Raw genomic sequence first — 27,845 nt, forward strand, 5'->3', positions numbered from 1 at the left:
ATGCGGGAGGCATGAGCAGTTTGTGTGTGGCCTTGTATAGGCCATGGTGGGGAATTCAGTTTTATTTTAAGTTTGATGGAAAGCCACTGGAGGCTTTTCAGCAGAGGTGTTAGGTGATCTGATTTATGTTTTAGAAAGATTATCCTGATTGCTGGATAGAAATAGATTTTAGGGAGACAAGAATTGATACAGTGATTCCATTTAAGAGGTTATTGCCATTACCTAGGTGCTGACTATGGTTGAGTGGATGAGAGTGGGAGTGGTTGAAGTGGTGAGGAGTGAATACATTCAGAGAATATTTTGAAGGTAACCCTGACATAACTTGTTGATTGATTGGCTGTGGGATAGGAGGGAAAGAGGAATCAGGCAGGGCACCAAGGTTATTGGTCTGAGTATCTGGTTAAGTAGTGAGACCATTTATAGAGGTGGGGAAATTTTGGGAGAGAAATCAATGACAGATTTTTAACATTTTAATTTTGAGATGCCTATACTGCAACCAAGTGGGGATTAACAAGTGGTAAGCAGTTAGATACATGAGTATGAAGTTCAGGGTGGTCAGGACTGAGGTTATAGTTTGAGAAGTGGACACAGTATTTAAACTGTGGGGTTAGGGGTAATCTAGCAAATAAGTGCAGACAGAGAACCTGTTCAACAAATTTGCATTCCATAGAAATTGCTCTCACCGAAACTTATTTGTTCAGTCAACCAATACAGTAGTACCCTTTTCACTTTGTGTAGTTTCGCTTTCCAAGGTTTCAGTTACCCAAGGTCAACTATGGTCTGAAAATTTTAAGTGGAAAATTCCAGAAATAAGCAATTCATAAGTTTTAAATTGTGCAACATTTTGTGCAGTATAATGAAATCTTGTGCTGTCCCACTGCATCCCACCTGGAATGTGAATCATTCTTTGTCCAGTCTCCATACTGTATACGCTCCCCACCGTTAGCCACGTAGTAGCTGTCTTGGTTATCAGATCAGTTATGAGAGAGAGAGAGAGAGAGAGACCACATTCACATAAATTTTATTCCAGTGTATTATTATAACTGTTCTACTTTATTATTGTTGTTATTCTCTTAGTGTGTCTAATTTGTAAATTAAACTTTATCATAGGCATGTGCCATATTTCCCTGGAAAGAGGACCTAGCTGGACCATCAGATCTAATGCATCTTTTGGAGCAAAATTTAATATAAGACCCCGTCTTATATAAGACCCAGTATTATATGACCCGGTATTATATTATTATGTTATATTATATTATATTTATTATATTATATTATATTGTATTATATTATATTATATTATACTATACAATACTATATTATATGACCCGGTCTTATATTATATTAAAATAAGACCCGGTCTTATATTAATTTTTGCTCCAAAGGACACATTAGAGCTGATGGTCCAGGTAGATCTTATTTTCGGGGAAACGCGGTATATATGGGAAAAACAGTATGTATAGGGTTTGGTACTGTCTGCTGTTTCAGGCATCCACTAGGGGTTTTGGGAACATATATCCTGCAGTTAAGGGGAGATTATTGTGTTTTTGAGTGCTTATTTTATGTGAGTTACTATTCTAAGCTCTAGGGACATAGTGGAGAACCAGATGGATAAGGCGACTGCCCTTTTAAAGCTTAAAATGAAAAACTACATGGCTGACAAGAGTATTGGAACACAACTGCCTCCTAGAAAGATACATTAAAACGTTGAGCTTTGCAAAGAATAAAACAACCTAACAATTGCTAAGGTAGTGTGCTTCAGTTAAGACAGAGGGAATGCTTGTTCAGGATATGTGTGGGGGATGGGGAAGTGGAAGAGGATCAAAGCCAGGGACACTTCCAGGTATGAGGTTACATCTCTGGAGAATATACAAGCAGAGTTGTAAATTTGGATAGAAATTTTTGAACCTGTTGGGAAAACATTTTTCTCACCGAGACTAGATATGGAATGTAAGTGCATTCACATTGTGCCAGAAAAGACAGCCTGCAGTCACAAGTAGAGAAAAGATGAGAAAGACAATAAGTGACTATGTACTCCCAAAGGCAGACAGACGTGGCTTTATAATTACCTCTTTTAGCTGTGTGATTTAGGCATTATACTCTTTCTGAGTCCCAGTTTCTCCATCTATAAAACAAGGAAGAAACGTACTAGCCTCATATGGTAGATGTGAGGATTAAAGGGATAATATATGGAAAGTACCTAACAAGATGCCTGCTATATAATACATAATAAATGTTAGCTTATAATAAAACTGATTTTTTTATTAGTTTCAGGTGTACAAAACAATGTAATAGTTAGACATTTACGCCCCTCACAAAGTGATAATCCCCTTCCCTAATCTACTATCCCTCAGACACCGTGTATAGCTGTTACAATTCCATTGACTCTATTCCCTAAGCTGTACTCTACATCCTATGACATATATATTTATATATATTTATATATATATTTATATATAATATATTTATATTATATATAAATATATATAATATATTTATATTTATATTTATATATAATATATTAATATATTTATCTATATTAAATTATAGTTGACAATAATTGCTTTTCAGCTTCAGTTTCAGGTGTACAGCCCAGTGGTCAGGCATCTACACCATCCTTGAAGTTGTCTACCTAATAAGACATGTGCCCGTCTGGTATGCTACAAAATCTTTACAAGATTATTAATTATATTCCCGAAACTCTCTTTTGTATCCCCATGGCAATATTGTGGTTACCAATTTGTGTTTTCTCATCCCCTCAACTTTTCCCTCATCCCCACCCCACTCTCATCTAGCAACTCTGTTTTTCTCTATATCTCTGAGACTGTTTCTCATTAGTTTGTTCATTTAGACTGTTCTTTAGATTCCACTTACAAATGAGATCATATGGTATATGTCTTTCTCTGTCTGACTTCTTTCACCTAGCATAAGTTTCTCTATGTCCATCCATATCGCTGCAAATGGTAAGATTTCATTCTTCTTTTTGGCCAAGTACTATTCCATGGTATAAATGGACCACAATTCCTAACCCTCCTTTCCTCCTTCTTCTACCCACCCTCCGACTCCAGTTCAGGCCGTTGTTTCTCAGTCTAGTTGTGTAGGACACAACTCCCTGGCCCATGCTGGTATTATGAGCCTTGTGTTCCCCCCAGCTGAGGCAGTCTGTAGCCAGTCATCAGTCAGCCGCTCATTTTCTTAATCCAATCATCTACGGATGGACATTTTGGCTGTTTATACATATTGGCTATTGTGAATAGCACTACAATAAACATAGGGATGCATACTTTTTTATAATTAGCATTTTGGATTTCTCTGGATAGAGAAATTCAGTGGAATTTCTAAGAGTGGAATTGCAAGGTCATAAAGTTTTTCCATTTCCAGTTTTTTGAGGTACCTCCATACTGATTTCCATAGTGGCTGCACCAACCTGCAATCCCACCAACAGTGCACGAGGGTTACCTTTCCTCCACATCCTCTCTAGCACTTGTACTTTGTTGATTTATTGATGATAGCCATTCGGACCGGAGTGAGGTAGTATCTCATTGTGGTTTTTATTTGCATTTCTCTAATGATTAGTGAGGTTGAGCATTTTTTTCATGTCTGTTGGCCATTTGTATGTCCTCTTTAGAGAAATGTTTCTTCATGTCTTCTGCCCATTTTTTAATTGGGTTGCTTGTTTTTTTAGCGTTGAGTTGAAAGAGTTTTTTTAAAATAAATTTTGGATATTAACCCCTTTTCAGATGCATCATTGACAAATATTTTCTGCCATTCAGTAGGATGCCTTTTTGTTTTATTAATGGTTTCCTTTGCTGTGAAAAAAGACTTTTTAGTTTGATGTAATCCCACATGTTTATTTTTTCTCTTACTTCCCTTGCTCGAGGGGATATACAAGTAAAAATATTGCTAAGTAATGACTCCAAATTTACTTCCTATATTTTCTTCTGGGAGTTTTATGGTTTCAAATGTTACATTTAAGTTTTTAATCCATTTTGAATTTATTCTTGTGTATGGATAAGGAGGTGGTCCAACTTCACCTTTTTGTATGTGTCTGTCCAGATTTCCCAGCACCATTTATTGAATAGACTGTCTTTACCCCAATGTAAATTATTTCTTCCATTGTTGTAGATTAAATGACCATATAGGTATGGATTTATTTTTGGGCTCTCTATTCTGTTCCATTGATCTATATGCCTGTTTCAATGCTAGTACCATGCTGTTTTGATTACTATAGTGTTGTAGTATGATATGATGTCAGTTATAGTGATAACTCTCACTTTGTTTTTATTTCTCAAGATTGCCGTGGCTATTTGGAGTCTTTTATGGTTCCATATAAATTTTAGGAATATATTTTCTATTTCTGTGAAAAATGCCCTTGGTAGTTTGATAGGAATTACATTGAATCTATATATTACGTTAGGCAGTAAGGGCATTTTAACTATATTAATTATTCCTATCTATGATCATGGTACATGTTTCCATTTATGTCTGTCTTCCTTAATTTCTCTCTTCAGTATCTTTCTATTTTCTGAGTAGAGGTCTTTTATTTTCTTGGTTAAATTTATTCCTAAGTATTTTCTAGTTTTGAAGCAATTGTAAATGGAACAGTTTTCTTAATGTGTCCTTCTGGTAGTTTATTATTGGTGTGTACAAATGAAACTGATTTCTGAATATTAATTATGTATCCTCCTTTTGACTAAATCCATTTATCTGTTCTAATCGTTTTATGGTGGTCTTTGGGATTCTTTCTGTATAGTATCATGTCATCTGGGTATAATGACAATTTTACTTCCTCCTTTCCAATTTGTATGCCTTTTATTTCTTTTTTTTTCTTTTTTGCTTTTTTTTTTTTTTTTTTTTACGATGTCTGATCTTGTTTATTTGTTACTCTTAAGAAAATCTCATTTTTGACTGGACTCAGACTTAGGGGTAGAAGCTCTCAGAGAAGACAGCCTGCGTCTCTTGGCAATCTGTTCCTGGCGTTTTTCTTTGGCCTCCTTCATTCTCTTGGTCAAAAGTTTAGCATATTCTGCAGCCTCTTCCTTATTTTTGTTAGTACGCTGTTTCTTCAGAGCAATATGCCGACGTTTGTGTTGCAGGACTCGTGGAGTAACTAGATGCTGAATCTTGGGTGCTTTGGTTCCAGGTTTCTTACCTTCTTTGTTTAGGGGCTTTCTCACAACATACTGGCGGACATCATCCTCTTTAGAGAGATTGAAAAGTTTGCGAATTTTGCTAGCTCTCTTGGGCCCCAGGCGACGAGGCACAGTAGTATCAGTGAGACCAGGAATATCTTTCTCCCCTTTTTTTACAATGACCAAGTTGAGAACACTCAGATTGGCATCCACAATGCAACCCCGAACCGACTTGCGCTTTCTTTCTCCAGTCCTCCTTGGTCTATAACAGGAATGCCCCTTACTCAGGAGCAGGCGGACACGGCCATGAGTCAAGACACCCTGCTTCATGGGGAAACCTTGTTTGTCGTTCCCACCACTGATGCGAACCACAGAACCCTTCCATTCTTCACCCAGAGCATCAGCAGCAACTTCTATGGCCATAAGCTTCTCATAAAACATACGAAGTTTGCGTTCATCTCTACTTCAATGAGTTTCTGGCAGCCAGTGGCTGGGAAAGAGATGTTCAGCTTCATCCTGAAGCAGCCGACGGCCTCCGAGGCGCCACAAAAAAGAGGCCTTTTATTTCTTTTGCTTGTGTGATTGCTGTGGCTAGAACTTCTAGAACCATGTTGAATAAAAGTGGAGAAAAGTGGGCAACCTTGTCTTGTTGCTGATCTTAAGGGTAATAGTTTTAGCATTTTCCCATTGACTGTGATGTTAGTTGTGGGTTTGTCATATATGACCTTTATTATGTTGAGGGATGATCCCTCTATTCCCACTTTGCTAAGAGTTTTTATCAAAAATGGCTGCGGGATTTTGTGAAATGCTTTTTATGCATTTATTGATATAACCGTATGATTTTTGTTTCTCATTTTGATAATGTGGTGTATCGCATTAATTGATTTGCTGATATTGAACCAAACTTGCATGCCAGGAATGAATCTGACTTGATGTTAGTTTATGATCTTTATTGCTGAATTCTGTTTGCTAATATTTTGTTAAGGATTGTTGCATCTATGTTCATTAGGGATATCATCATATAGTTTTCTTTTTTTGCAATGTCTTTGTCTGATTTGTGGATCAGGGTGATACTGGCTTTGTAAAAGGAGTTTGAGAGCCTTCCCTCCTTCTGCATTTTTTGGAATAGTTTTAGTGGAATAGGTGGTCTTTCTTTTTTGAATGCTTCATAAAATTTTCCTGTGAAGCCATCTGGTCCAGGGCTTTTGTTTGTTTGGAGGCTGTTGATTACTTATTCAATTGCCTTGGTAGTAATCAGTCTATTTAGATTTTTTGTTTCTTCTTCAGTTAACCTGGAAGGTTTTATATTTCTACAAAACTATCCATTTCTTTCAGATTGTCTACTTTCTTGGTGTATAGCTGCTTATACTATTGTGTGTTATCATTTCACCTCTTTCATTTTTTTTTGAATTTATTGGGGTGACAATTGTTAATGAAATTACATAGATTTCAGGTGTACAATTCTGTATTACATCATCTATAAATCCCATTGTGTGTTCACCATCCAGAGTCAGTTCTCCTTCCATCACCATGTATTTGATGCCCCTTACCCTCATCTCCCACACCTCACCAACCATACCCTCTGGTAACCACTAAACTATTGTCTGTGTCTATGACTTTTCGTTTCTCATATGTTTGTCTTGTTCTTTTGTTGTTTTTGGTTTATATACCACATATCAGTGAAATCATATGGTTCCCTGCTTTTTCTGTCTGACTTATTTCGCTTAGCATTATACTCTCAAGATCCATCAATGTTGTCACAAACGTTCCTATATTATCTTTTCTTACCGCCAAATAGTATTCCATTGTGTATATATACCACAACTTCTTTATCCATTCATCTATCGAAGGACATTTTGGTTGTTTCCACGTCTTGGCCACCATAAACAAAGCTGCAATGAACATTAAGTCGTTGATCCATTTTGAATTATTTTTTGTAGATGGTGACAGATAGTAATCCAGTTTCATTCTTTTGCACGTGGCTATCCAATTCTCCCAGTAGCATTTATTGAAGACGCTGTCTTTCCTCCATTGTATGTTTTTAGCTTCTTTGTCAAAAGCTGTCTGTCTATATTTATGTGGTTTTATTTGTGGGTTCTTCCTTCTATTCTATTGGTCTATGTGTCTGTTTTTCTGTCAATACAATGCTGCTTTGATTATTATAGCCCTGTAGTACAAGCAAAAGTCAGGGAGTGTGATACCTCTGGCATTGTTCATTTTTCTTCAGATTGCTTTTGCTCTTTGGGGTGTTTTGTGGTTCCAAACAAATCTGATGATTTTTGTTCTATTTCTTAAAAAATGCCATTGGGATTTTGATGGGGATTGCATTAAATCTGTATATTGCTTTGGTAATGCGGCCATTTTAACTATTTGATTCTTCCTATCCATGAGCATGGAATGTCTTTCCATTTCTTTGCGTCTTCTTCAATTTTATTCAAAAATGTCTTAAAGGGGATCAAATATATGGTGATGGAAGGAGAACTGACTCTGGGTGGTGAACACACAATGGGATTTATAGACGATGTAATACAGAATTGTACACCTGAAATCTATGTAAATTTACTAACAATTGTCACCCCAATAAATTTAATTAAAAAAATGTCTTATAGTTTTCAGCATATAGGTCCTTCAAATTCTTGGTTAAGTTCATTAGATATATTATTTTTTTTGCTGCGATTTCAAAAGGAATTGTTTTTTGTATTTCTTTTTCTGAGATTTCATTGTTAGTACATAGGAATGCAATGGACTATTGTATGTTGATTTTGTAGCCATCAACTTTACTGTATTCGTTGATTGTGTCTAATAGCTTTTTGGTGGAGTCTTTAGGGTTTTCTATACATAGCATCATGTCACCTGCAAAGAGTGATAATTTAACGTCTTCATTCCCAATTTGGATTACTTTTATTTCTTTTTCTTGCTTGATTACTCTGGCAAGGACTTCCAACACTATGTTGAAAAGCAGAGGTGATAGGAGACAGGCCTGTTGTGTTCCTGAACATAGAGCAAAGGACTTCAGTTTTTTACCATTAAATATGAGATTAGCTGAAGGCTTGTCATATATGGCCTTTACTATGTTAAGATATTTTCCTTCTGTACCTAATTTATTAAGTGTTTTAATGATAAATGGATGTTGTATGTTTTCAAATGCTTTTTCTGCATCAATTGATATAAACGTATGATTTTTGTCCTTTATTTTGTTTATGTGATGTATCACATTGATGGATTTGTGGATTTTGAACAATCCTTGTGCCAGGAGGATGAAACCCACTTGGTCCTGATGAATAATCATTTTAATGCATTGTTGTATTCGATTTGCTAGAATTTTGTTTAAAATTTTTGCATCTGTATTCATCAGAGATATTGGTCTGTAGTTTTCTTTATTTATGTTTTCCTTACCAGGTTTTGGTATCATAGTAATGCTGGCCTCATAAAATGAGTTAGGGAGTACTGCCTCTTCTTCAATTTTTTGGAACAATGAGCAGGATGGGTATTAGATCCTCTTTGAAGGTTTGGTAGAATTCACTAGTGAAGCCATCAGGTTCATGACTTTTGCTTTTGGGAAGCTTTGGGATGACTGATTCAATTTTGTTACTGGTGATCGGTCTGTTTAGATTTTCCAGTTCTTCATGGTTCAGCCTTGGAAGGCTATATGTTTCTTAGAACTTGTCCATTTCTTCTATGTTATTGAATGTGGTGGCATATAGTCCTTCACAATATTCTTGGATGATCCTCTGTATTTCTGTGGTTTCCGTGATAACTTTCCCGTTTTCATTTCTGATTTTGTTAACTAGTGTCTTCTCGCTTTTTATCTTTGTGATTCTAACCAAGGGTTTGTCAATATTGTTAATCTTTGAAAAGAACCAGCTCTTTGTCACATTGATTTTTTTCTGTTGTCTTTTTGTACTCTATTTCATTTAGTTCCGCTTTGATTTTTTTTATTTCCTTCCTTCTGTTGGCCTTGGGTTTCACTTGTTCTTCTATTTCTAGTTCTTTAAAGTGTAACATGAGGTTATTTATTTGTGATTTTTCTTGTATCTTGAGATGGGCCTGTATTGATATAAATTTCCCTCTTCAAACTGCTTTCACTGCATCCTCAGAATTTTGGTAGGAGTACATTTTTTTTCATTTTTTTATGTATTTTTTGATCTCTCTTCTAATTTCTTCTTTGACCCAGTCATTCTTTAAAAGTATGTTGTTTAATCTCCATTTATTTGTGTTTTTTACCTGCATTCTTTTTGCAGTTGATATTTAATTGCAAAGCCTTGTGATCAGAGAATATGCTTGGTATGATTTCAATCTTCCTAAATTTGCTCAGGCTGATTTTATGTCCCAATATATGGTCTATCCTTGAGAATGTTCCATGTGCACTACCAAAGAATGTGTAGTCTGATATTTTAGGATGAAGTTCTCTATATATGTCAATCATGTCCATTTCATCTAGTGTGTCATTTAGGGCTGCTATTTCGTTCTTTATTTTCTGTTTCGATGAAATATCTATAGCTGTCAATGATGTGTTGAAGTCTCCTATTATAATTGTGTTTTGGTCAATTTCTCCCTTCAGTTCTGTTAGTAATTGCTTGGTATATTTCGGTGCTCCCAAATTTGGGGCATAAATATTGATGACTGTTATGTCTTCTTGTTGTATAATCCCCTTTACCATTATGAAATATCCATCTTTGTCTCTTGTTATCTTTTACACCCTGAAGTCCGTTTCATCTGATATCATTATGGCTACATCTGATTTTCTCTGGGTACCATTTGCTTGGAGTGTCAATTTCCACCCTTTTACTTTGAGTATATGCTTGTCCTTGTAGCTGAGATGTGCCTTTTGGAGACAGCAAATGGTTGCTTTTAGTTTTTTGATCCAATCTGCTATTCTGTGCCTTTTTATTGGTGAGTTCAGTCCATTTACATTTAGGGTGATTATTGATATGTGAGCATTTCCTGTCACTGTATCCTTAGTTTTCTGGTAAGACTTTGTCTCCATTGTTTCTTTGCCTTTTTGTTGTGTCTATTTTTTCTTTTTTTTGTTTGTTATCGGTATATATGATTATTATAATTTTTCATTTATTTACTGGGATGACAATTGTTAGTAAAATTACATGGATTTCAAGTGTACAATTCTGCTTTACATCATCTATAAATCCCATTGTGTGTTCACCACCCAGAGTCAGTTCCCCTTCCACCACCATATATTTGATCCCCCTTACCCTTATGTCCCACCCCTCACCCCCCTTAACCTCTGGTAACCGCTAAACTATTGTCTGTGTCTATGAGTTTTTGTTTCTCATTTGTTTGTCTTGTTCTTTTGTGTTTTTTTTTTTTTTGGTTTATATACCACATGTCAATGAAATCATATGGTTCTCTGCTTTTTCTGTCTTACTTATTTCACTTAGCATTATACTTGTTGTTGTCTATTATTTCTCTGTGTTGGTATTCTATGATGTTTCCCTCTGTTTCTTTTTTTATTACAGTATATATATATATATATATATATATATCAGTTATAGATTTGTTTTGTGTGGTTACCCTTAAGTTTATGTAAAAGAAAGTTTGATTTAGAGTATTCCATTTTCTTCAGCACACTTACTTTCTCCATTCCCATATTCCAGTACAGGCCTTTAATCTCCTCCATTTATGTTTTGGTTGCCACAAATTGTCTCTGTTAATGATGGTCGAATAGCCTCCTTTAGTATTTCTTGTAGTGCACGTCATGTAGTAGAAAATTCCCTCAGTTTATGTATGTCTGGAAAGGTCTTTATTTCTCCTTCATATCTAAAGGATGTCTTTGCTGGATATATTATTCTTTCCTCATAATTTCTCTCTTTGAATAGTTTGAATATTTTTTCCTCTCCCTCCTTGATTGAAGAGTTCTTGCTGAAAAATCTGATGATAATCTAATGGGCTTTCCTTTGTAGGTTACCAGTCTTCTTTTCCCTGGCTGCCTTGAGGGTTCTTTCTTTGTCGTTGATTTTAGACAGCTTCAATACAATGTGCGTTGGAGAAGGCCTGTTGGGATTGAGGTAATTAGGAGTTCTATTTGCTTCTTGGATTAGAGGATCCAGTTCGGTCCACAAGTTTGGGAAGTTTTCATCAACAATTTGTTTGAATATGTTCTCTGTTCTCTTCTCTCTTTCTTCTTCTGGTATGCCCATTATTCTTATATTGCTCTTTCTGATGGAATCAGAATGTTCTCATAGAGTTCTTTCATTTCTTTTAATTCTCAAATGTCTTTCTTCTTCCATCAGTGTAATTTCTAGGTTTCCTTCTTTGATGTCACTGATTCTTTCCTCCATCGGGTCATCTCTACTACCTAATCTGGTTATTTCATTTTTGATTTCTTCTATTTAGGTCTTAATCTCCAGAAATTCTATTTGGTTCTTTTTTAAAATTTCAATCTCTTTCGTAAAATGTTCATGTTGTTTTTTGATTTTGTTTCTGATTTCGTTAAACTGCCTGTTTGTATATTGTTGCATCTCTTTTAGGTTTTTTAGAACTGCAATCTTGAATTCTCTGTCATTTATGTCACATATTTCCATATGTTTAACTTCCTTTTCTGGAGACTTTTCAATTTCTTACTGAGTTGTCTTGTTGCCTTGGGTTTTTATGGCAATTACTGATTTATTATTTCTCCTTCTAGACATCTACCGGAGTGGCTTCTGCAACAGGTTGATAGGAAGAGGTCTGTCTTTTGTTTTCCAGTATTTGTTGGTAGAATGTTTTATTTTCTCTTTAACTGCAGCCTTTTTTTTTTCTCTCAGACGGCAGTGCTATATTTTCTCTGCACTATTTTTGCTTCTCACACAATGGGGGGATCCCCTGGGAGACGGGCTTCTCCTCTGTTAATAGTTCGACTGGGTCACCGGGCTCAGTGTCTGTGTGGGTATGCGGAGAACTTTGCAGGTTCTAAAGATGTTCCTGCACCATATTCAGAGTTTGTATGTTTCAGCATTTCTGTTTACTCCTGCCTGTATTCGCCCAGGGAGGTAGGGCCATGGGTGGGGTGAGTTGTGAGAGGTGGCCCAGAGCAATGTTGATGACCACCACCTCAGCTGGTCCCACCTCCACAGCTCCCTCCACCCTGCCTTAACCAGCCGGGCTGTGAATCTGAGTCTGTGGTCCATAGTTTTCCGAACAGCAAATACTTTTTTCCTCTGACCCGACACCGCCACTGTTCAGAATCCAGCTCCTGGCAGGTGGGGGTGGAGCTAGCTCTTTGAGGGTAGGGAGGTGGCGGCCAGTCTCTTTGCCCACGGTCCCGTTCTCTACTTGGCAGTGAAGGCCCAAACCTCTGTTTTCAGTCTTCTTCTCTCAGTCTTTCCCCCGAGGTCTCTGCTGTTAGCGTTGTGCTCATCCGTGCTATATGCTGCCCCCTCAGCCCTGCAGGCCACATAGGGAGCCCTAGTAGTCTGAGTTCCTCCCTTCCCCTCATCTGAGGCAACTCCGGGACACAGCGAGCTCAGAACGCCGAGCCAGGTCTGAGTCCTGCGCCCATGGCACTCCGTCCCTGCACTTCTCCCCTCCTGCCTCCCCTGCTAGTGCGACTTGCCCACCTTTAAGTGAATCCAGTAGTGGGCCTTCTCGTCCCACCTGTCTGCTGTGCAGGGAGTCCTTTGTGGAGTTATGATTTTTCGATTAGGTGTAAACTCCAGGGGACTTTTACAGAGGCTCACCTCATGCCATTATTTTGATTATGTCTTCACCTCTTTCATTTCTAATTTTATTAACGTGGGTTCTCTCTCTCTCTCTCTCTCTCTTTCTCTCTCTCTCTCTCTCTCTCTCTCTCTCTCTCTCTCTCTCTGTTTCTGTCTGTCCGTCTGTCTGTCTGTCTGTCTCTCTCTCTCTCTCTCTCTCTCTCTCTCTCTCTCTCTCTCTCTCTCAGTCTGGCTAGAGGTTTGTCGATTTTGTTTATTTTCTCAAAATAGCAGCTCTTGATTTTATTGATCTTTTGTATTTTTTTTGTCTCTATTTCTTTTATTTCCACTCTTTATTATTTCTTTATTATTTCCTTCCTTGTAATCCCTTTGAGCTTATTTTGCTCGTCTTTTTCCAGCTCCCTTAGATGTAAGGACAAACTGTTGATTTGAGATTTTTCTTGTTTCTTTAGGTAGGCCTGCATTGTTATGAATTTTTCCCTTAGGACTGCTTTCACTGCATCCCATAGATTTTGGGTCATTGTGTTTTCATTTTTGTTAGTCTCAAGGTGTCTTTTGACTTCTTCCTTGATTTCATTTTTGAACCATTTATTACTTAGTAGCATGTTATTCAGCGTCCATGTATTTGTGAGTTTTCCAGATTTTTTTCTTTTAATTCATTTCTAATTTCATAACATTGTCATCAGAGAAGACACTTGAAATGATTTCAATTTTCTTAAATTTATTGAGACCTGTTTTGTGGCCTAACATGTGGTCTACCTTGGAAAATGTTTCGTGTGCACTAGAGCAGAATGTATATTCTTCAGCTTTGGGGTGATATGCTCTAAAAATATCGATTAATTCCAACTGGTCTAATGTGTCATTTAAGGTTGTTGTTTCTATATTGGTTTTCTGTCTGGAGGATCTGTCCCTCGTTGTCAGTGGTGTGTTGAAATCCCCTAATATAATAGTGTTGCTGTTGATCTCTGTCTTAATGTAGGCCAATATCTATTTTATATATTTAGGTTCTCCTACGTTGGGTGTAAACATGTTTAGTATGGGTATGTCCTCTTATTGGATTGATCCCTTTATTATTATGTAGTGCCCTTCTTTGTCTTTTATTGTATTCTTCATTTTAAAGTCTATTTTTTCAGACATAAGTATTGCCACTCCAGTTTTTCTCATTTCCACTTGAGTGAACTATCTTATTCCATCCGTTTACCTTTAGCCTGTGTGTGTCTTTCGACCTGAGGTGAGTCTCTGTATACAGCATATGCAAGTGTCTTGTTTTCTTACTGATTCAGCCACCCTTTTTCTTTTGATTGGAGCGTTTAATCCATTTGCATTTAACGTGATTATTGATAGGTATGTAGTTATTGCCATTTTTGTTATTTGTATTTCTGGTCTTCATTAGTTAAATTGTTTTCATCTTTCCTCTGCTTAAAGAAGCCCTTTTAACATTTCTTGCCATGCTGGCTTCGTGTAATGCATTCCTTTAGCTTATTCTTTTCTGGGAAGCTGTTTATCTCCCCTTCAATTTTAAAGACAGCCTTGCTAGATAAAGGAATCTAGGTTGTCGGACTTTGTTTTTCCTTACTTTGAATACATCCTGCCACTCCATTCTGGGCTACAGAGTTTCTGTAGAAAAGTCAGCTGCTAGCCTTATGGGAGCTCCCTTGTAAGGAACTGGCTGCCTTTCTCTTGTTGCTCTTACGATTTTGCCTTGTCTTTAACCTTTGCTATTTTAACTGTGATGTGTCTTGCTGTGGCCCTGTTTGGGTTCATCAATGAGTAAACAAAGAAACATATCCCAAAGGAAGGAGCAGAATTGAAACAAAATGAAATAGAGGTAACCAACCTATCAGAGACAGAGTTTAGAACAATGATTATAAGAATGTTCAAGGAACATAGTGAGAACGTAACAAGGACACATTTTCTTTACTCAATCCCATAAAAAAAACACATGATGGGATTTTATTGCAGGCTGTTTTAATAAACAGATCAATGGAGAAATAATGTAGTCAAGAAAGTTTTCACACAAGTAAAAGTTTATCTGAGAAATATTTGTGGCAGAACATAAGCAAGCATTAGAAATGAAATTTGGGCAAGATAAAAAAAATCATTCACTATAAATTGCATATTGTTCATCAGAGATACTTTACTATACAGAAAGATTTTCATAATGATTATTGTGATAAAAATGTGGCCTTCAAATATATTTTTCCATTATGACCAGCATATTTTATTGCAAAAATAGTCCTTACTCAGGAAAGGTCTCTGATAAATGGTGACTGAAATAGACAGTATATTTAAATGCTACTGAACATCCTCAGATATCTTGTTTTTCAACAAGTAAACCAGAAATTGATGGTGGTAGTGTTCCTGGTTTGCTGGCCTTTTCAGTGTGATCTACCTTTTACTGAACAAAACATTAACTTTTATCCTGTTATTTTGGAGACACTTATTATGTTTATCTTTGGAGACATTTATTATCTTCAGTCTTTCTTTTTTGCTTAAGATCATTTAGTTTTCAATCTGCATTGAAAGTTTTTCAGTTAAGTTTTTCAGTTAATTTTCTGTAGTTGACTGATTGATATGAGAGGCAGTATTGTGAAGTGTTTAAGAGCATTTTTACTGATATATCCCCTTGTGTGAGGGAAGTAAGAGAAAAAATAAACACGTGGATTACATCAAACTAAAAAGCTTTTTTCACAGCAAAGGAAACCATCAATAAAACAAAAAGGGATCCTAATGAATGGGAAAGGATATTCGCCAATGATATATCTGATAAAGGATTAATATCACAAATCTATAAAAAAACTCACTCAACTCAACTCCAAAAAAACAAACAACCCAATTAAAAAATGGACAGAGGACATGAAGAGACATTTTTCTAAAAAGGACATACAGAAGGCAAAAAGACATATGAAGAAATGCTCAACCTCACTAACTGTCAGAGAAATGCAAATAAAAACCACAATGAGATACCACCTCACCCCAGTCAAAATGGCTATCATCAATAAATCAACAAACAACAAGTGCCGGCGTGGATGTGGACAAAAGGGAATGATTGTGCACTGTCGGTGGGATTGCAGATTGGTGCAGCCACTATAGAAAACAGTATGGAGGTATCTCAGAAATCTGAAAATGGAACTACCCTATGATCCAGTAATTCTACTCCTAGACATCTATCTGGAGAAATCCAAAACTCCAATTCAAAAATCTGTATGCACTCTTATGTTTATTGCAGCACTATACACAATAGCTAAGACATGGAAACAACCGAAATGCCCATTGGTAGATGACTGGTTTACGAAACTGTGGTACATTTATACAATGGAGTATTACACAGCCATAAAGAAAAAAAGAAATCTTACCATTTGCAACAACATGGATGGATCTAGAGAACATTATGTTAAGCAAAATAAGTCAGAAAGAGAAAGACAAGTACCATATGATCTCACTTATATGCAGAATCTAAAGAAAAGAATAAGTGAATGAACTAATCAGAAACAGTTTTGGGGACAAAGAGGAAAAACTGAGTGTTGTTAGTTGGGGGGGGTGGGGATAAAGGGAAAGGTGATGGGATTAGAAAACAGTTGGTAACCACAAAATGTCCTCAGGGTTTTTGAAAAATAATTAGGGGAACATAATCAGTAATGTTGTAAAGATTTTGTAGGGTATCTGATGGACACGTGTCCCATTTGAGAGACCACATCAGGGAAGATGTAGATGCTCGACTATAATTTTATATATATAATGTGATTGCTCGGTCCGATGTTGGAGGGGTAGTGGATGGGGGGATGGTGGGAGTGGGTTCCACAGTGTGAGGGATATAAGTGATGAACATCTAAGTATTACCTTGTCTTGTGCACCTGAAACTAATAAAAAAAGAAAAGAAAAGAAAAACAAAAAAAAGAAATCCTTCAGAGGTTATCAGAAGTGGGATGTAAAATAGTGGAATAACTGTGTATTAAATTATTTATATTTATAATGTAAACATTAAGGGTCCAAATAACACTATTATTTGGCGGTAGTTAGATAGAAAGTTGTCTCTTGGAGTAAATATAGGCCTTTTTCATATATTGTAATTATTTGTCTCAATTTATCTTTATGTGTTATTGTTATATGTTTTATATATACACATTTTCAATGTTAAGTAAAATGATCCATTGGTTAAAAAAAAAAAAAAAAAAGAGCATGGGCTTTAGATATAGATTTGAATCCTGCCACTGCCACTTACTACATTTGGAGAAAATGTCATAAAGAGGAATATAATAAAAGTAAGATAGATTGCTCCATGGAGACTTTCCTCAGAAGCTCTTTGTGGTAGAGAAATATGCACTCACATCTGTTTCAGGACAACATGGAGGCAGTAAGAGATCGTATGCAGCATGTTATGTTATGTTATGTTTTACTATACTATACTATATTATATTATACTATATTATATTATATGACCTGGACTTATATTATATTAAAATACGACCCGGTGGACTTCTTCAGTCCTCCCTGAAAGCCCAGGGATGCCTCTGCCACCTGCAGCTGACACGTGCATGTGTCAATTTGTGGCAACTTCCAGGGAGAACTGAAGAAGTCCACCTCACTGCTGCCATTTCTATTAACACTGATTCTAATAATAATAAAGTTTGAGAATTTTCTACAGCTGCACTAGTATGGATCTTAATCTGGCTGAAATTTCTTCCCCATAAGCTGAGGAAAGGAATGAGGTTAATGAGGTTCATAGTAACCTAAGTCACTGCTTGGTAAATATGTCTGCTTTTGTACTTTTGTGATTGTTTTTTCTTAATTCCACCTTTTCATTTTTAATTGTTTATTGGTCAAGATCTTTTCATATGTCCCCTCTTAGCTGTCTCAGGGAGAAATAAAATATTTTCTTCAAGTGGGCATCTTGGCATCTCTAGAACAGTGTTTCTCAAAGTTGAGTGTGCACAAGAATCACCAGGGGCTCTTGTTACAATACAGATCCCGATGTGGTAGATCTGAGGAGGGGCTGGACTTTCTGCATTTCTAACAAGCTTCTAGATGACGCTGATGCTGGCGCTGTTCTCCGTGCACCAAACTTTGAGTAGCATTGAGCTAGCTCAGGAGCACTAGGAAACATGAATGAAGTACAGGAAATTGGGCAGTCAATGATCTGAGTCTCAAATAAGTGAAGGCATGTTAGCCATGATTAATCCTGCTTCTCATCTCAGTCTCAATTTGTTCCTTCCATTACACCCTGTGAAAAGAGAGTATTTAGGGGTGGGGAACAGGCTTATAAAACTATGAATGCTGCATATGATCTCTTACTGCCTCCATGTTGTCCTGAAACAGATGTGAGTGCATATTTCTCTACCACAAAGAGCTTCTGAGGAAAGTCTCCATGGAGCAATCTATCTTACTTTTATTGTTTTCCTCTTTATGATATTTTCTTCACTCAATCCCATGAAAAACCACATGATGGGATTTTATTGTAGGCTGTTTTAATGGATAGATTGATGGAGAAATAATGTAGTCAAGAAAGTTTTCACACAAGTAAAAGAAGTTTATCTGAGAAATATTTGTGGCAGAACATAAGCAAGCATTAGAAATGAAATTTGGGCAAGATAAAAAAAATCATTCACTATAAATTGCATATTGTTCATCAGAGATACTTTACTATACAGAAAGATTTTCATAATGATTATTGTGATAAAAATGTGGCCTTCAAATATATTTTTTCATTATGACCAGCATATTTTATTGCAAAAATAGTCCTTACTCAGGAAAGGTCTCTGATAAATGGTGACTGAAATAGACAGTATATTTAAATGCTACTGAACATCCTCAGATATCTTGTTTTTCAACAAGTAAACCAGAAATTGATGGTGGTAGTGTTCCTGGTTTGCTGGCCTTTTCAGTGTGATCTACCTTTTACTGAATGAAACATTAACTTTTATCCTGTTATTTTGGAGACACTTATTATGTTTATCTTTGGAGACATTTATTATCTTCAGTCTTTCTTTGTTGCTTAAGATCATTTAGTTTTCAATCTGCAGTTTTTCAGTTAATTTTCTGTAGTTGACTGATTGATATGAGAGGCAGTATAGTGAGGTGTTTAAGAGCATGGGCTTTAGATATAGATTTGAATCCTGCCACTGACACTTACTACATTTAGAAAACCAAATTAAGCTCCTGATATCAGTTTCATTTTGTATAAAACAGTAATAACAATAGTAGTCTTTAATTTATAAACTTTGTGGGTAATGAGTTAACATGTGTAAAACAGCCAAACTGTGACCAGCATAGTTATGAACACTTACTAAGCATTCAAAATCTTTTGGCTAATCATTTTTTGGTAAAGTTTAATTTTGTTTTATTTTATTTTATTTTACACTTTATTTATTTTGGCATTCAATACTATTTTATATTAATTTCAGGTGTACAGCATACTGATTAGACATTTATATAAGTTAAGAATTTATCCCCTGACTAGTCTAGTACCCACCTGGAACTATGCATAGTTATTATACATTATAGACTATACTTTCTGTGCTTTATATCTCCATGACTACTTTGTAACTACCAATTTGTACTTCTTAATGTCTTCACCTTTTTCACTTTGCCTCCAACCCCTCCCATGTATCACCCCAACGAATCTAGTACTCATTTGCCACCATACATAGTTATTATAGTATTATTGACTATTTTCCTTTTGCTATGCTCTACATCCCCATGATTACTTTGTAGCAACAAATATGTGCTTCTTCATCCTTTCTCCTTTTTCACCCTCCCAATTGCCCTCTCATCTGGCAACCATCAGAATGTTGTCTGTATTTATGAGTTTATTTCTATTTTGTTTGTTTGTTTATTTTGTTCTTCAGATTCCACACATAAGTGAAATCACATTGCATCTATCTATCTCTGTCTGACATACTGCACTTAGCACAATACCCTTCATTCCATATGCTGCCACAGATGGCAAGAACCCATTCCCATCCATGACCAAACAATATTCCATTGTATATATGTACCACCTACTCTTTATCCATTCATCCATTGACCAACACTCAGGCTGCCTCCACATCTTATCCATTACAAACAATGATGTGATGAACATACAGATACATTCATCCCCTCAAAGTAGCATTTTGGGTTTCTTTAGATAAATACCCAGAAGTGGGATGACTGAGTCATTCTTCGTCTCTTGTTATTTAGCCTTTGCTTTAAAGTCTATTTTGCCTGATATAAGTATTGCTTCCTCAACTTTTTTTTTTTAATTTCCATTTTCATGAGCTATCTTTTCCCGTGGCTAATTTTACTAATGATGTTGCATGGTAAACTACTTGATGTCTGTGCTTAAGCTTTATCTCCCTAGGCAGACGCCAAGCACATTTTAATTATGGGAATAATATCTTTTATTTTCTGTTCATATCCTTGAATGCATTTGTTATTTGTACATGTTTGCCATCATCACTATAATTTTAGGTTGCAGATGAAACTACCAAGAGGTGCAATATAAATAAGAAAGTAGAAACTGTAATGAGGAAACACAGTCGTCAATAAGCAAAGTAGTAGCGGGTGGCCAGATGGCTCAATTGGTCAGAGCGCAAGCTCTTAACAAAAGGGTTGGTAGTTCGATTCCCACATGGGCCAGTGAACTGCGCCCTCCACAACTAGATTGAAGGACAATGACTTGACTTGGAGATGATGGGCCCTGGAAAAATACACTGTTCCCCAACATTCCCCAATGAAAAATAAAAACAAAAAGCAAGGCAGTAGGTAATAAGGTGGGGTGAATCAATGTGCTTATTTTCTCCGTAATATACTAATTATAATAAACCCGTTTACCACTTTTACTGTGTAAGCCTCTTTATGTCATTTCTTATTCTTTACAATAAGTCTATGAATTAGAAAACTGAAACTCATGAGGTTTACTAAGAAGTTTCAGGTCACTCAATTAGGATTCCAACTGATTACTCTCTAATTGCAACTATTTCATTGCTAATCCATTTTTTAAGTATCTGGAATATAATTCTTGGTTAAAATAGCTGAATTGTGTTCATATAACAGTTCTGCTTCTCACTAACTATATGATAACTTGGAACTCAGAATTCATGCTTGTACAGAAAGACCCCCCCTAAACCTTTATTTACTTTTTTTTCCCCTGAAATTTTTCATCCTCTGCCAGTTCCCTGCTTGGCAACTGCTCCTGCTTCCAGGACCCCATGAGTTGATCACTTCCTCAAAATTCCCTTGTTACTGCCAACCCAATATTGTGTGTTCTCTGTTATCAGTCCCCAAGGATTTCTCTTCATTTTCTTCATGTCAGTTATGATAATGCATTTCTGATTTTTCTGATCAGTGACAATAATCCAAATATGAATATATCATATTTCTCCATATGTTTAAACAGTCAGGCTAGCTATCACATTTTAGTTATTTAAACACTACTTTGAAGCAATGGCCCAGAACAGAAAAAGAATAATCAATATTGCTGGTTCAAGTTCAGAGTATGATCATGAGCATCTTGGACATAAATAAGATTACTTCTGTTGGTTTATATTATTGTCTTGGCTTTGGCAAACTATTAAACCAGTAGTAATCTCCTAGCTCTACTTTGCATGGGACCAATGTTTTCAAAGAATTTTCCCTTCTCTCCTGATCATAACTCTTATGGAGTGTGTGTGTCGGTTGGTGGAGTTGGTCAAAGGTAAGAGTAGAGATGGTGATAGATCAGAGAATAGGAAAAGCTATGAATGTACTTTCTGGTTCCCAAGAGTCTTTAATATGATAATATATTTTGCCTTAAATTGATTCCGTCATCTGAATAATATGTCTTTAAGGTTTTGATTACAGTTCCTTCAGCATTTTCATTTCTTCCAATTTGAATATCATTTGCAAACTATGAAATGTTTTCAATATCCTCATCCAAATAATTATGTTCATATAAAAAATTTGTTAATGAAACATTAGAGCTAATGGGTTAATGCTGAAAAATCAACTCCCAGAGTTCAAAAATCCATTTAAGATCCTATGGCAACAAGGTTTATTATTAACTGAATAAATGTTATCTAATAACATTTTGAAATTAACAAGCTGGTTTAGGTACTTTTATGACTATATATAATGTAAGGTGATGTTTAAAAATAAAATAATCTGTTTAAGTAGTTTCTATGGATGGAAATTATGGAAAACTTCCTGTTCCTGCCAATTATTTTATTCCTTATCAAATTTTATGTTCATTTTTCTATCAGTTAATGAGAAAATGCTTCATTTCTTTTGAAATATGACAGCATTTAATGTTCATGGGTCATATTTATTTCTAACTTTTTTTCTAAAGAATAAAACTAATAGAAAAAGAAAATGCAAACCAAACTTAATGAGGTAGAAAAGCAGCTATAAAATGTGTCCTAAGAAGGTAATCCCGGTGAGCAGATTGTCGTTCAAGGGAAAGAATTCTAGACACGAGAACATATTTTTGAAATTTTTAAGTGTGGTAAGAGTGAGAAAGTTATCTCAAGTTGAAGAAAAGATATTACATGCTTATTTGCCACATTAAGGTGCAAATGACACAGGTTAATAAAAAATAGTGTAGGAAGGTGGTAAGAGGTTTTAATAAGCACATCACTAATAATATCAAGGCAAAAATGGTCACATATTGAAATTACAGAATGTATGACTGAGAACTGCTAATAAGGATATTGAAAAGAGGATTCAAGAGTGGGAAGTGCTGGTGAGATTTTCTCATTCAAACAGTGCCAGTGCTACAGATGGCAAAGCAGTGGCCCAAGGCCAGGAAGTAATTTTCCCAAAGGCACAGCGCAATTGTAGCAAGCTAAGCTCGTAGAAGAATCTTAGGCTCCAATCTTCCAGAGGAAAAACAAACAATCACGAGAGATTCCTTCATGATGATGGTATTCAAACACTGGAAGAAGCATTTATTAGATATGTGCTGCTTATTCATCATTATATCTTGAGTAACACAGGGGATCTGAGAGACAGAGAGACAGAGAGAGAGAGAGAGAGAGAGAGAGAGAGAGAGAGAGAGAGAGAGAGAGAGAGGACTTTGTCCCATGAGAAGCTTTTTATCAGTTTGGGAAGAAAAGGTCTGACATACATACATTAACACTTAGAGGACAAGTGCAAGTTTAGGTAAAACATAAGCATCTAAAAGACTACATTATGCAGTCTATGCACATGTTGCTGGAGCAATTTTAAGTAAACAGATGATTATGGGTTGAGTGAATCTAAAATATGATGGAGTTACAGCTTCTGGTGCTACATTGACACTAAAGAAAAAGGCTGAAAATTGACTTTAATAAGAGTAGAGATTTAGGTTCATAATAAGAAAAAACTTCTGTTAAATATTGATCTCTTTTCACAGAACTTTTTGGGACTGAGAAGTCAAAGGATGTAGTACACACTTCTTGTTCTTCATAAGCTTATTGTTCAATTGTAGGGACAAGGTATCATTTTTGAATTGTAAGGCATAGATAAGGAAGTTGAAAAATACTAAAGGAGAGATGTAAACAGAAAATCAAATGACCATTCTGGAATGATCTCAGAGAAGAAGGACTCTTAGGATTAGTAACAACCTGGTGATTTGAAAATTCTGTAAACTATGGAGTTATACAGATAGGTTTCTAATGCAAGCTCTGATACTTATCATGTATGTGGCTTTAATGAGCCTCTATTTCTTTACCTGTAAAACTAGGGATGTAATGCTTACTTGTGGGAATCCTGTGAAGATTGTAATAATAAATTCAGTGATAAGGAGCTTCATTCAGGGTAGTGAAATGTTCAGAAATTGATTGTACTGTTGTTTGAAAAACTCTGTGGCTATACTAAAATCCATTGCAATGAACCCTTCAAATGGATGACTTGTATGGTGATACCGTGTTTTCCTGAAAATAAGACCTAGCCAGACTACCAGTTCTAATGTGTCTTTTGGAGCAAAAATTAATATAAGACCTGATCTTATTTTAATATAATATAACACTGGGTCTTATAGCAAAATAATGTAATAATATAATATAACATAACATAACATAATACTGGGTCTTACCTTAATTTTTGCTCCAAAAGATGCATTAGAGCTGATGGTATTGCTAGGTCTTATTTTCAGGGAAACACGGTATATATGCATACATACACACAGATATATATATATATATGTATATATATATATATGTTGAACATAAATTTACCATATGGAAAAAATTATCATACGACCCAATAGTTCTACTCTTAGATATATACACAAAAATAATAAAAACATATGTCTACAAAACAGATTTAAATGTTCACAACCATGTTGCTATTCCTAATAGCCAAAAATCAGATACAACCCAAATGTCTATCAACTGGTAAATGGATGAGTAAAATGTAGTATATTCACACAATGGATATGTAGTAAATATAGTAAATCCATAAAAAGGAATGAAGTTCTGATAAATGCTACAACATGGATAAATCTCATAAACATTATACTAAGTTAATGAAGCCAAATACAAAATACCCTACATATTGAGAAGGTCCAAGGTAGTAGAATAGCTAAATGTCATGCCTGGTGTTTCTCAGGATCACATTAAAATTACAACTAAATTATAGAACAATCAACCTCAAGAATCATCTGAAGACTAGCTGAACAGAACTTATATAAGTAAGGATATAAAGAAGAGGCCACATAAAGACTGGTGGTTGGGGCAGAGATGCCAAATGGGCTGACCCCAAACCCACAGGTAGTGGTTGAGCATTGGGAGGGACAGCAGAGGCCCCCCCTGAAGAGTGAGGGATCACAACCCTACACTGGGCTCCCCAGCCCAGTGGTCCTGTGCTGGGAATAGGAATCCTCACATCATGCAGCAAAAGCCAGCAAGAACACTGTCTGTCCATCCTGGTGAGACAGAAGGTGGCTGGAAACCCAGATGTGTTCTTAGAGGGCCAACATATAGACTCACTCACTTGCAAACTCTCACCTGGGCTCAGGTACAGGGGCAGCAAGTTGAGAGCTGCCAGAGACATGGGGAAAAGACTGTGTTGTGTGGCTTCTGACTAAGGGCTGGAGGGACAGCTGCTGTTGTTGCTGTGTAGATCCAGTCTCACATGTTGCCTTCAGGAAGGTGACGACTTTTCTATTTTGAAACCCCTGCCCAAGGTCCAAATCTGAGACCACATTGGTCTGATAAAATCTGTGCATGCTCAACAACTTGGCAGTGACCTGGGTCCCTGCACTGCTCAGATAGTGCTGCGTCGTTGGGGGCATTCTTAGAACCTGAGACGGTGGCCCCACCACATAAGCTGAAGAAGCCTTTTATAGCAGTGGATGGCCCTTGGTGGCCTGGGGAAATTTCAAGGGGTAGCAGTTAACCACAACTTGTGCAATAACCTGTCTTGGGTGGGTATCTGGGATTTGCAGACTTCAGGCAAATGGTGGCTAGCTGCAGGGTTCACAGCACATTTTGTGGAATGGTCACAGGCTCAGCAATGGTACTAGAGCTGAATCTGCATTAAATTTGTAAAAATCACCACCCATACCTTGTTATTCTGTGGTACTCCAACCTTCCAAGCTAGTGCTGCATCAGTTGGGGCACACTCCACACTAGGCCCACATACCTAAGGAGGGTCTTTCAGGGGCTGAACCTTTTGGGTAGTTGGCAGTTTGTAACAGGCTTAGAGAGGCCCTGAGCCTTTTGCTAAACTGGCCCAAGACCAATACTGGCAGCAAGCCTTGGTTCACAGCAAGGCCACCCACACACACCTACAGGTCCAGCACAGGTAGAAACCAACCACATATAGGTTTCTTTGTATCTCCTACCAGGTAGTCCTGTGCTAATCATATGCAAGGATGAAATTAGCCTGCACGGGAGCCCTACCTCAGAGACACCAGAAAACACACACTTAAAGGCTGGCTTCAGACCACATCAGTGCACTACCTGACTAGCCCCACAAGTGGCACACTTAAAAGGTGATCTCAACCAGCACAGGAGCCCCCTGGGGTTAACCCCCTCTGAGGGTTCAGCCCACACACAACAGCTCATACACTGTGGATGTAGTAAATCTTCATATCCAGTCAGCCTGAGAGCCAATCCCACCTACTGATGTGCCAAAAGCTCAACTACAACAGGAGATTACCCACAAAACACACAAAAGATACTCCTGGAATACACACACAGGTGATCAGTGAGACTGGACCACATAGAAAACATACTACATCAGGCCACTCGGCAAAGAAGGGAGACATAAAAGTCCTACCTAATACACAGTAGCAAACACAGAGAGGAAGCCAGAATGAGGAAACAAAGAAATATGTCCCAAATAAAAGGAGAATCCTCCAGGGAAAGAACTAAATGAAATGGAGGCAACCAATGTACCAGAGACAGGGTTTAAAACACTGGTTATAAGACAGGTTATGGAACTTAGTGAAAGCAAAGAGATAGCAAGCATAAAGAAGGACATAGAAACCATAAAGGAGAACCAGTCAGAAATAAAGAATACAATAACTGAACTGAAGGATACAATAGAAGAATCAACAGCAGATTACGTAAAGCAGAGGCTCAAATCAGCAATTTAGAATATCAGGTAGCAGAAAACACCCAAGTAGAACAACAAAACCAAAAAAGAATTTCAAAAAACAAATATAGTTTAAGGGAAATTTGGGACAACATCAAACATAACAACATTCACATTAGAAGAGTACCAGAAGGAGAAGACAGGGAGGAAGGGATCGAGAATGTATTTGAAAAAATAATGATTGAAATATTTCCTAACCTGGTGAAGGTAATAAACATACAAACCCTGAAGCAAAGAGAGTTCTAAACAAGGTGAACTCAAATAGGCCCACAGGAAGACATACTATAATTAAAATGGCAAAGTTTAAAGACAAAGGTAGAATCCTAAAAGCAGCAAGAGAAAGGCAACCAGTTACTTCAAAGGGAGCTCCCATATCAGTTTATTTGTCAACAGAAACTTTGTAGGCTAGAAGAAGTGACACAAAATATTCAAAATAATGAAAAACAAAGACCTACAACCAAGACTACTCCACCCAGCAAGGCTATCGTTTAAAATTGAAGGAGAGATAAAATGCTTCCCAGACATGGAAAAGCTAAAGGAATTCATTACCACTAAGCCAGTATCACAAGAAATGTTAAAAGGACTTCTTTAAGAAGGGGAGAAACAAATGAAATAAACAAAAGAAGATCAAAAACATGAATAATAAAATGGCAATAACTATGTACCTATGGATATTCACTTCAAATGCAAATTGATTAAATACTGCAATGAAAAGACAGGGTGGCTGAATGGATAAGAAAACAAGACCTGTGCATAAACAAACCACCTCAGATTGAAACACATACATAGACTGAAAATAAAGGGATAGAAAAAAATATTTAATGCAAATGGAAATGACAAAACAACTGTGGTAGCAATACTTATATCAGACAAAATAGACATTAAAACAAAGACTATAATAATATACAAAGAAAGATGTTATATAATGATAAGGAGATCAATCCAACGAGAGGACATAATGCAAATAAACATCTTTGCACCGAACATAGGAGCACCGAAATATAAGACAAACGAATGAGAAACAAGAATTCATAGACGCAGAAAATAGTTTAGTGGTTACCAGAGGGTAAGGGGGTTGGGGGGAGGGAGATGAGGGTAAAGGGGATCAAATATATGGTAATGGAAGGAGAACCAACTCTGGGTGGTGAACATACAATGGGATTTATAGATGATGTAATACAGAATTGTACACCTGAAATCTATGTAATTTCACTAACAATTGTCACCCCAATAAATTAAAAAAAAATATTGACCAACATAAAGGCAGAGATAGACAGTAACACTATCATAATAGGGGACTTTCACACCCCTGACACCAATGAACAGATCCTCCAGACAGAAGATCAACAAGGAAACAGTGGCCTTAAATGACATACTATATCAGACAGATTTAATTGATATTTTTAAAGCATTTTACTTCAAAGCAGCAGAATATACATTCTTTTTAAGTACACATGGAACATTTGTCTAGGTAGGTGACATGTTAGGCCACAAAACAAGTCTCAATAAATTTAAGAAGATT

At 36.5% G+C, this 27,845-nt stretch overlaps 1 protein-coding gene and 1 pseudogene across 6 annotated transcripts in view; one reads left to right on the forward strand and one right to left on the reverse strand.

Moving 5' to 3' along the window:
- TENM1 (teneurin transmembrane protein 1) overlaps positions 1-27,845 on the forward strand; it is a 1,334,622-nt gene that overhangs the window by 210,476 nt on the left and 1,096,301 nt on the right. The window lies entirely within an intron of this gene.
- On the reverse strand, positions 4,899-5,680 carry LOC308495398 (small ribosomal subunit protein eS6-like; annotated as a pseudogene). The gene has a single exon. The product of its transcript is annotated as a small ribosomal subunit protein eS6-like (transcript).

The sequence above is a fragment of the Rhinolophus hipposideros genome (assembly GCF_964194185.1).
Source record: "Rhinolophus hipposideros genome assembly, chromosome: X".
Lineage (NCBI taxonomy): Eukaryota > Metazoa > Chordata > Mammalia > Chiroptera > Rhinolophidae > Rhinolophus > Rhinolophus hipposideros.